We start from the raw sequence: 11,536 nt of genomic DNA, 5'->3' as shown, positions 1-11,536 counted from the left end.
ACTGGTGTATTTAATATTCTAAAGTTTTATCTGATGAGGCTAACAAACTAAATTAGTAGGTTTGATATGTTACTTATACCTGATATCAAGCTACTTAATATTCTCTTTCCAACAATATTGTCATTAAACAACATAAAATACACAGTTATTAGAAAACTTGTACCCAAGAATGATGTACACAAAGCCTTATGTCTACCCCAACAGTATTTATGGGCCAGTTTCCTCACTTAGTTAAATGAATTTCAGCTGAGTTACTCAGAATTTACACCAATGCTATGGAGAGTAAAATCTCTCCAGTAGGTTAGGGCTACTTCTCTGAGTTCTTAGTATGTTTAAATACCACAGGATATCAATTTGTTACATTGATTGTTCCCTAAAAAGTTTATTATGCATGAGATTGACTTTAGCAAGAAGGGTTCACATATAAAATAAGTGACTATTCACATAGATGGCTTATCCTTGAATAATTGTTTAATAATTTAACTCACTTAACTTTTGTAATCATGCCGCTCATAATTTACTTCAGAATTTAATGCATTTAGAATTTCTTCTTGCCTCTGGCATGCTTCAGAAGTGATGCCCTTGCATGATAGAAGAGGATGTTTTACTACCACATCAGTTTGGGGACACATTTACAGCCAAGGGAAATCAGTCTTCAGTTGTAGAGAATATATCATTCTAACCATTCTGCCTAGGGATGTTCTCGTAAGGGTAGATTTTACAATGCATTGACTAAGAAATTATCCTGGCCTGATTGTGCCAAACATTAATTCTCCTCAAACATGAAAAACTAGAATTCATATTTAAACCTGTGCAATTGCATCTATAACTGCTCAGTGGTTCATGCAGATAATGGTTACCTCATTTAGTATATTAGTAATACAAATAATTACACTGAAACTGTTGACAAAACAAATGGAAATAAGATTAAGAAACTAGAATGGTTTTTAATGAAATACAAAACTGGTTTAGAAACATGGAGATAATTATATTAAAACTAATTGAACTAAAAACTATTTTTTCACAGAGTTTGGTATACAATTATTTTAAAATACAAGCAGGTACACTGGTAAATGAGCAAGAGTCGGGAAATACAAAATGTGAAAGTAAAAGCTGAACATGTAACCTTAACTCCGCCCTCTTGTTTCTTTACGTTATGACACATAATTAATTGATGTGCTATTCTCAATAATTATTTATTGCATTACACAGTTTATTATTTTATTTATAATGTGTGTTGAGTCAGTGCTCAGAGCCCTAAGTGGAATCACGACTCCATTGTTCTGGTCTCCCTACTAGAGCACACGATGGCACACTTCCTCCCCCCAAAGACTTTACAAAAGAATACAATACAAGATGCAAGAAGTGCGTGTAATAAATAATAGGACGGAAGTGGATCAGAGGATGAGCATAACCAAAATAATCTGCATTTAGAGTGAAATTAACCTGTAATGTGGGAGGGACACTGTAAGACCTTTCACTCCACTTACAACTCATATGAGGGCTGCATGGGAACAGGACGGTGTGAAAGGACACTTTGGGAGAAAAATCTATGTTTAAACAGATAGCCCCTCCAGCAGCCACTGCAACTGCTATGGAGGGGCTGACTGTAGAAGCCCCTATCCCTGAGCTACGGAAGTGTGTTTCATTTCCCTCAGTTGCTCCACAGTCTTTCGGCATAAAGCCCAAATATTCTGGCACTGTTCATTATGCAGATGGAGTGCATTTCAGCCCTATGGCCCCAATCCAGCATAGCACTTAATCACATGCTCAACTTTCATTGAAACTTCTCATATACTTAAAGTTAGACACATGCTTAAGTGCTCTGCTGACTAATGATGGATTGTTGAATTGGGGCCTGCATGTATGGAAATGTGTAACTGAATTAGAATACAATTTATTATTTCTCAAATAATATATTATTGTACTTTTTCTATAAACTTAGATTCATATATTAATTTGCTTTAAAAAATCTCATCTCCCATTCCTTGCTCTGGATGGTCACCCCATAAATTGACACAATATAAAACAACTACTCCCCAAAACTTTGGGAAAGGAGATGGGCATTGGACTGTGCACAGAAGGCACTCAAATCCAGGCTTTGCCTGACTAAAGGGGAGCAAGTTCCCCAATGTAATACACCAGTGCACTAGCTGCCTCTCACTTATGTTGAAAGGGTTCCTGTTCAAGGCTCATCATTAACCTCAGCTGCAGCAGTACTATAGGGGGAAACGGGACAGAGGCACTCTGGTACCCAGGTCCCAGACCACATAGAGCTTTACGGGCCAATATTAACAACTTCAATTCCAAAGGAGGCCATCAAGTAACTTATAAAATTTGCAGATGGCACCATACTGGAAGGGGTTGCTAGTGCTTTGGAGGACAGCATTAGAATTCAAAATGACCTTGATAATTGGAGAATTGGTCTGAAATCAACATCATGAAATTCAAGACAGGCAAGTGCAATGCACTACACTTAAGACGGTAAAATCACATGCACAACTATAAATTAGGGAATAACTGACTCGACGTTAGTACTGAAGAGGATCTGGGTGTTACAGTGGATCACAAACTGAATACAGGGCAACAATGTGATGCAGTTGTGAAAAAGGCTGATATCATTCTGGGATGCATTAACAGGAATGTCATGTGTAGGGCATGAGAAACAATTGTTCCCCTCTACTCTGTACTGGTGAGGCCTCAGCTGGAATATTCTGTCCAGTTTGGGATGGCACAATTTAGGAAAGAGGTGGACAAATTGGAGAGTCTCCAGAGGAGAGCAACAACAATGACAGAAGGTTTGGAAAACAATACCTATGAGAAAAGGTTAAAAAAACTGGGCATGTTTAGTCTTGAGAAAAGAAGACTGGGGGGGGTGGAATCTGATAATAGTCTTCAAATATGTTAAAATCTGTAACAAAGAGGATGTTGATCAACTGTTCTGTATGTCTGCTGAAGGTAGAACAAGTAGTATTCTGCAGCAAGAGAGATTTAGGTTGTTTATTAAGAAAATTCTATGGGGGCTGATGGATGCCACTGACGTAGGTACCTTCAATAGATTTAAGAACCTCACTTTGAGCATCCATTTTGGAAAACTTTGTCCAAGTTTTTAAATGGCTACTGATAGTCATATTTACTCATTTGTTACAAGCAGATGGTGTTTTCTTCAGAATAAGAGAAATAGTATTATATCTTGAATTTCAGAGAAATAGCCTAATACAGATTACTTGTTTCAGAGTAACAGCCGTGTTAGTCTGTATTCGCAAAAAGAAAAGGAGTACTTGTGGCACCTTAGAGACTAACCAATTTATTTGAGCATGAGCTTTCGTGAGCTACAGCTCACTTCATCGGATGCATACCGTGGAAACTGCAGCAGACTTTATATATACACAGAGAATATGAAACAATACCTCCTCCCACCCCACTGTCCTGCTGGTAATAGCTTATCTAAAGTGATCATCAGGTTAGGCCATTTCCAGCACAAATCCAGGTTTTCTCACCCTCCATCCCCCCACACAAATTCACTCTCCTGCTGGTGATAGCCCATCCGAAGTGACAACTCTTTACACAATGTGCATGATAATCAAGTTAGGCCATTTCCTGCACAAATCCAGGTTCTCTCACTCCCTCACCCCGCTCCAAAAACCCACCCCCATACACACACAAACTCACTCTCCTGCTGGTAATAGCTCATCCAAACTGACCACTCTCCAAGTTTAAATCCAAGTTAAACCAGAACATCTGGGGGGGGGGGTAGGAAAAAACAAGAGGAAATAGGCTATCAGAACTTTCAACAAAACAGGAGAATTGGGCCTTGATTCAGCAATACACTGAAACACATATATAACAGTTTTGCTGAGTAAAGATGTAAGTTCCCAAGCATATGCTTTCCCAAGAATTCTGACAGGTTATTCATTGTGAACAAGCCTTAAAAAAAAATCAGGGCTAGTGGAAGATTATTAAAATTCACAATTTTGACAAAAAAATTCAACCACATTTTTATGAAAATGTTATCCCAGTTTTGGACCAGATGTAATTCAAAGGTTCAATCCAATTCACATAACCACCCAGAAATACAGACATTATTCTGAGGAGTTGCATATTTTGTTGTAGACTGTTCAAATGTGGTAAAAAAGTTGGAAACTTAATTTGACACAACCAACTTCAGAATCCATTGATTTTACCAATTCCCATATGCCCACAACTTACAAAACAGTTGTCAGACTAAAGCAAACAGAGGTAAAATCATTAGTCTTGCCCATCTTATTTGTTGTCACAGTCATGTCCAGCTTTCTGTTTTAAAAATCTCTCAAGTACTGTATCAAGTAATTGGAATTTAAATGATTTGCAAGTTCCTTCCCCATTTCACATTTAGGCAAGTTATTGACCAGCTGTCACTTCATGTTCTTAGTCTTGACAGATTTGCTGAATTGGTCACAGATTTTCAAAGACAACTATTTTTATGCTGTGTTTCTCACACAGAAAGATAATAAGCTGAAACACAGCAGTCATTTTGAAAGAACCAGAAGGATAAGCAATGAGCAGCTTCAATGGGAATCACAGCAGACTATCCCTACCTATCTCACTATTCTTAGTACATAACATTTCAAAACTCTAGCATATCACAGACACAGTGGACAAGGGTCTTTAAAAGCTTTAAAACTTTGAATATTTTGGGAGGGAAAAAAATCAGAGAACATTGTGTTCTAATTTGTGTAACATGTTTAAATGATATTTTCTTCCACAGCACCTCAGTTTTAAAAAAAGGTAAGACCCTGCAGGAGAGGGTGGTATCAGCTGAACATCTGTATGTTACACTCCTGGTTCCCTGTAAAATAATAACTGAAAGATCCATATTTTTATGTACGGATTTCTCCAAAATGTTCATATTTTATGTACGAGAAAACTGATCAATAGAAAATAGGAAAGCAAGAGGAGAGAGAGAGAGCTATTCAAATTGTGGCTAAGAACAATTTTTTGAAAAATCCATATCAGTATTAAAATCCCCTTGTGCCTGGAAGATTGCTAACTTGGCTTCTTTTAAAACTTCTTGGTTTCATCATTAGTATAAAACAAAATCTCAGTCACAGATCATCCACAACTTCATGGAATTAAAAAAACACACACAAAAGGATCTCTCTCCTATATTATATATAAATTCTCATTCAAGCAGTTCAGATCTGCATCTCCTAGGTAGCATCCCTTTTCTGACATTAGAGAAGACAGGAATTCTGTTCTCTAAATAATCCTTTTTTTCCTTACTTCATCAGCTTTAATATATTACTCTTACCAGAGCCAAGATCAGAGGAGATTTGATGCACCCTCAACTAAGCTCCTGTTTCAAACTGGAGCATTTCATTAAAACTTTTGTCTGAATCCAACAGAAACAGCTTGCATAAGCCCCACTGGTGGAAAGTCTTCCAGGAGCACCAAACTCTTCTGACCACACTTTACTCTCCAAAGCCGTATCCTGTTTGACCTCTTTAGCACCATTCCAAACCTTAAGGGGACAAAGCCCAGTAATATATAGCTCTGGCATTCCATCCAGTTCTTACCCAACAAATAAAAAGGTCACGTTGACATTAATACTTTAGCATACATATTCTAACTTATGAGTGCTACCAAGACAATATATTCCCTTTCATTTCATTTATTAGAAACATAAAAGGGTTTTCTACTAATTTGGATTGGGGATAAAATATTTTCGTAAATTAAGCAGGGATCCTTACTCATGGGGTCATTACTATCTATATACTTGATGGAAAAGTCCTATACAATCTAACAGGGAAGAAACCTATAAGATTCCAAGGAAATATACTCTAAAAATATAAAGCATTTAATGGAGAATATCTGTTTTATAGGATGTCTCAAAGCCTATAAAATTCTTTGATAGGAATATAGTTATCTTTTAATTTTGCAAAACACACAGTAAGGTTACCTTTTCCCATTAAATTCTATAGGATTTTCCCCATAAGTGAGTCCTTTCAAATAAATCTCAAATATATAGATTTTAGTTAAATAAATTATTTCCTGGAGTATCACCTTTTCTAGGCGATTCATTATTATAATTTCCTCAGAGAACTATGGACAACTCCGTTTTTTCATATCAGATTTCATCTTTTTTTTTAATAATTGCAATTGTACCTGAAAATTATCCACAAGTTCTTCAATGTTAATTATAGAACTAAAGACAACTAGAGTAAAATTTTCTAGTTTTCCTAAATTACTTAAGAGCCTAAATCCCATTTTCAAAAGGGACTTAGGCACCCAGGCGCTTTTGAACATTTACCCCTAATCTAAATTGCTGTCATTAATTTTGATGGCCTCCACAAAAGATTCTATAAATTCTTAGCACATTTTAACAATATTCTTATTTAATTGATAGCACAACAAAATGGAGAACATTTATTTTTAGTACATCAATGACTCCCAGCTGCTGTCTCCCTTATCCAATCAAGCCATGGAGAATGCATGACAAAGTGGTTGACAGAGACTGGGATATGAAGAACTGGTTTACTGAAGCTCAGAGAGTGATTTCAGCGTGGCTCCATATGAGGTCAGGCTGCCAGCATAGATCAGCTTGCAAGCCTCAGGCCTTGATTCAGGAAATCACTTAAGCATGTGCTTGAGTGCCCTCCCTGAAAGAGATGCTGTCTATCCTTAATTGAGGCCATCTTCACATTCTGAGGCCATCTAACTGTTTGTGCCAACTGAGTGATCACTAAACGTTGCAGTGGGGTCTTCTAAGGCTAGGTCTTTGTGTTCCAATGGATTTGCTGATCTTAATATGAATCTTTTCTCTGCATTACAGAAGAGAAGTCAATGGTCATTGATAACATTTTTTCCTTTCATGTATTTCATGCACGCCTATCAGAGTCTTTTTAAAAATAATATTTATGCATGTCTGTTTAAAAGAGTACTTCAACAAGCTATTTCCAAATCAATAAGAGTTTGAATACATAGGAAGGTTTCTGTTTGGTATTTTGTAGAATCATGGATACTCCACATCATGAAAACCCAAGTAATGTTTTTACCTATTTGCAATATTTCTGGCTAGCTAAGGACAGTGTTCTGAAGGATATTTTGATCTTATATTATTGTGGTGTGAAGGCTTCAGGACTTGATGCTAACACTTGTGTTATGGAATGGCCAGAAATGCTATAAATATGGACTGTGGCTTAATGCATTTATCTTCAGGATTCACCTTTTTTCACCATCTTCATTTCAAATTCCTCCAGCATGTTTATATTTAGACGGATTTCCAATTATCACCAGCCATGGCAGCTTCTTCTCTTCAGCATTTATTTGGTAAAGCTCAGAAAAAAATATGTCTGGCCATTCAGTCTGATAAACTGCTAATCTGTTAGGATTGGTAAACACCATGGGGGGATGGGGGACTGCAGCTACTCTGGATTGAAGAGTGGATCTGGTTGATAAGTTATCAAAGACTAAACCTCTGACTGGCAATCAACTAATGAGAGAGTTTGGTGTCTAGGTTTCATATCCCTAAAGAGCTTTATTTTCCATTTATCTCCATTGCCAAGAAAAAGAAACTTCTTGTGCAGCGCCAAGGAGACCATAGCTGTTAGGATTACCCCACAAGGTAAAAGCTGCCGGACTGCAAAAACCCAGTGTAAGATGGGGTTCCCAGCCTCAGATCAACTTTAAGGAGCCAGTAAAGTATACTAGAGCATACATACTCTAGCTTTATGATGTAAAATGATCAGTTATTCAGGTTACATTGTAAGTTAAAAGGGCAGCAGCTTAAGATGTTCAATAAAGGTTAGAGGAAAGTGATTTTAGAATTGTTTTTTCTAATACAGTAGGAAAAGCTCAGACGAGGCTTGAAAACTTTAACAACAGACATTTTAAAAGGCAGTCTGAGTTTTTACAAGTGCTTATCTTGTCTACAACTGAAAGGAATAGTGACTCCCACTCTCACGGCTGAATTGCCTTGCTGTATTGTAACTTGCAATAAAAGAAAAAGGAGTGCTTCAAATATGAGAATGTTACTCATTCAAATGGATATTGATTTGTAATCATTTTCCTTTCATATATTTTCTTATTTCAGTAAACTTGGACTTCAGGCAGAAGTTATTATATATCATTCAACATTCAATCATATTACTTCACATATAGAGTAATGGATAGACATTCTTGATTGTGAATATTGGTCAACTGGTCCATCTAAAATAATTATTTTGTTCAGTGGTATATAATCAATAGTTCTGATAAAGAGAAGATTTCCTTTAGAAATGCTAAAGTCACAAGAGTCTCAGGAAACACCCCAGTGTAGTGGAATGGGACAGCAAATCATTAATTTAAAGAAGAACGGATAGTGTAGGGTTTTGTTTGTTTGTTTTCTTTTTTGTTTCCCAGATGTCAAATATATCCAGACTGGCCTAAACTCATATTCTTTAAATGTACTCTGGATCACTATCTTGCACCAATATCTCAAAACAATCTGCTCAGCATAGACCATGTTGAGATAACTGTGTAAATCCTCCTGAGTATTTTCTAGCTTCTTCCAAATATAACTAGATTTATTTGCACAACAAGACCATGTTCCATATAGCTAGTACTAAAAGGCAGAAATATTATTGATACTATGTTCTAATATAGTTACTATAGTAATAACTTTGTGAAGGCTTGCAATTTCATGCTTCCCAGATGGTATTTGCACAATGTCTCAGCAGCCAGGAAAAGCTACAACTTCAGCCTGCCCACTGGCAGATGTCTTCTTTATACAATTATGGTACATGGCAGGAAGCACAGGTTTCTGAGCCAGTACACTTTTCAGTATATAGGTTTAACTTTTGTACAGTTTCAATAGTTTGTATTAGATATTTTTGAGAGGCTAAGATCTTGTCTTTATAATGCAAGATTTCTTTGGTATGTGTCATACTGAGTAATACATACTCTCAAGACAGTTGAGAGGGCATCTTTCCTTCATCCTTCTCATATTTCCTTCGTGAACATAGTTAATCATTTGTCTCTGTATGAGAAGAAACTAATAATGATGGAGGAAATGCCACTGCTTATAGGTAGGGCTTCTCTTTTTCAGGGGTTAATTTAATTTTTATGAGTTTATTTTATAGCAATTTTTGAGTTATATGTAGATGTCCAAAAACTGGTGTTTTTCCAGTGTTTATAAACATGTGTTTGTGAACAAGCTGTCTTGCGGCCCGCCAGCAGATTACCCTGATGGGTCACCTGCAGCCCACGGCCACAGGTGGCCCACCACTGGCTTAGAGCATCTTCTTTAAAGCACTACAGCATTTTCAGTATACACCTGCCCTTGGGCACCCAAATAAAGTGGCCTGATTATCAGAGATGCTAAGTGCCTTCATTTAGACTGTACATAGAAATGGAGATCTACACAGGACAGGGTAAATTTAAAAGGCTTTATATTAAGCAGGCTTTTCCACTACACACACTGCTCTCAGCAGCACACTCACAGAAAGAGAGAGAAACCATGTAACGAAGTCCCTTACTGTGTCTCAAAAGGGACAGTGTGCCGGTTATCTAAGTGTGTATAAATATAACACACTGAGCACCCACAATTCCCACTCTTCAAATAAAGCCACTTAGGTTCATAAAAATGGATTTAGCATCTTAACTTCAGTTTCCCAGGTTTGGAAATGTTGATCCATAGAAATAACAATATATAGCAAATATAAACTGTGTTTTCCTCAAGCCATAAACATGAACTAGTTATCAATAAACACCTCACCCTAACTAAAGTATCAGGTACAAAGATGGGTTATTTTGATAGTTCACTGAAAAACTGTTGTGGGCCCAGATCCTCAATTGTGCGTCTTGGTGCCCCTTTCCTGGTGCAAGACTGCTCTACAGCTTCCTAATTCAACCCACTGTTGGATTTCCCACATTTGGGTGGGTCTTCAGTTGGGTTTGAAGCACCATCGTGGCCCTTACAACATCCTCCCCTTCCTTGCAGGCAGTGCACTGGGCATGATTGGGGCCTCCATATACCTCAGTAATCCCAAGCTGTTGTAACAGGTCCTTGGAGCCATAGGCAGCCAGCACAACATAAGCAGCCCTCATGCTGCTATATAACTTGCACCTAGGACCAGACTGGCACTCGGTGGAAAAGGATCAGGTTGTGGACTGCAAAGGTGATGTTAAGGCCACATCATTCAAGCATCCAGGCCACATTATTCAAGCTCACCATTCCCCTTCAATGAGAAATCAGACATCGCAAAGGGACCTTGAACAAGCCAAAGCACAAACATTACTCATTGTCCAGGTTTACTGATAGGAGCACTGACTAGTCTGCATGTCAACCAAGTTTTCACTTCCTTTGATGCCAGAAAGAGGCAGCTTTACCCAAAGAAAGAAAGAAAATGAACGTTTGCTCCCTGAGCTTCCTTCACATGCTCAACAGGTACGGAAAAGTACAGCATAATCCTATCTTGCTGAGCTTTGCTTTTACTGGACCAAAGCTTTTCCTTTTGTTCAGTAGAAAACACCACATACTGATGTTCACACTCTGAAAAGAGAGCTCATCTCTATCATGTGGATTTCAAAATAAGATTGATTTTGCAAGAATGTAACAGTGCATGTAACCAGGGGTACTCTTGGGGAAGAAGATGAGGCTTTGCTCGTGGAAATCAAATTTAATGTTTCTTCGGAGGCCACCTACTAATTATAATTCCTAAAACTCAGTTTATTTTCATAAGAACATCACAGCTGCCCCAACCTGCCACTGCCTCAAGCCCCTGTGCTGAGATCCTGCATTCTGTGGTGCTTCCCTGAGTAAGTCCGGCTCTAGGCCCCAGCAAAACAAGCAGGTGCTTGGGGCAGCACATTTCTAGGGGCGTATTCCGGCGCCGGCCATGCCGCCCCTAGAAATGTTTCCCTGCCACCCCAGCTCGCCTCCGCCTGCTCCCCGGAGCGCACTGCTGCTGCTCCGCTTCTCCCCCCTCCCTCCCAGGCTTGCCGCGCATGAAACAGCTGTTTTGCGCAGCAAGCCTGGGAGGGAGGAGAAGCCGAGCGACGGCGCACTCAGGGGAGGCGGCAGTGGTGGAGCGTAGGTGACCTGGGGCGGGGAGCGGTTCCTCTACCCCCCCCCCCAACTCTTGATCACCTCCGCTCCGCCTGCTCCCCTGAATGCGCTGCCTCTCCCTCGCCTGAGAGGGAGGGGGGAGAAGCGGAGCGGCGGCATGTTCAGGGGAGCAGGCGGAGCGGAGGTGAGCGAGGGCAGAGGGTTGTGGGGGGAAGCCACAGGAAGCAATGGGGGAGAATGCGGCAGGCCCGGAGGAGGAGGCGGGGCTGGGGATTTGGGGAAGGAGCGGAGTTGGGGCTGGAGGGGGGGCCAAAATTTTTTTTGCTTGGGGTGGCAAAAATCCTAGAGCCGGCCCTGTCCCTGGGGCACCAAAGGAGAAGCCAAAAAGGTTTAAGGCAGCACCGATTAATCTAAAGCTAATTTTTTTGGCTAGATAAATATATTTTGTATGTGCCCCAGGCATCTGGATTTGACATTTGCCCTCTGCTGATCATTTCAAACAATGAAAAG

Source organism: Eretmochelys imbricata, chromosome 7, assembly GCF_965152235.1.
Source record: "Eretmochelys imbricata isolate rEreImb1 chromosome 7, rEreImb1.hap1, whole genome shotgun sequence".
In the NCBI taxonomy this organism is placed as follows: domain Eukaryota; kingdom Metazoa; phylum Chordata; order Testudines; family Cheloniidae; genus Eretmochelys; species Eretmochelys imbricata.
The sequence above is the reverse complement of the archived record's forward strand: the minus strand, read 5'-3'. Positions refer to the sequence as shown.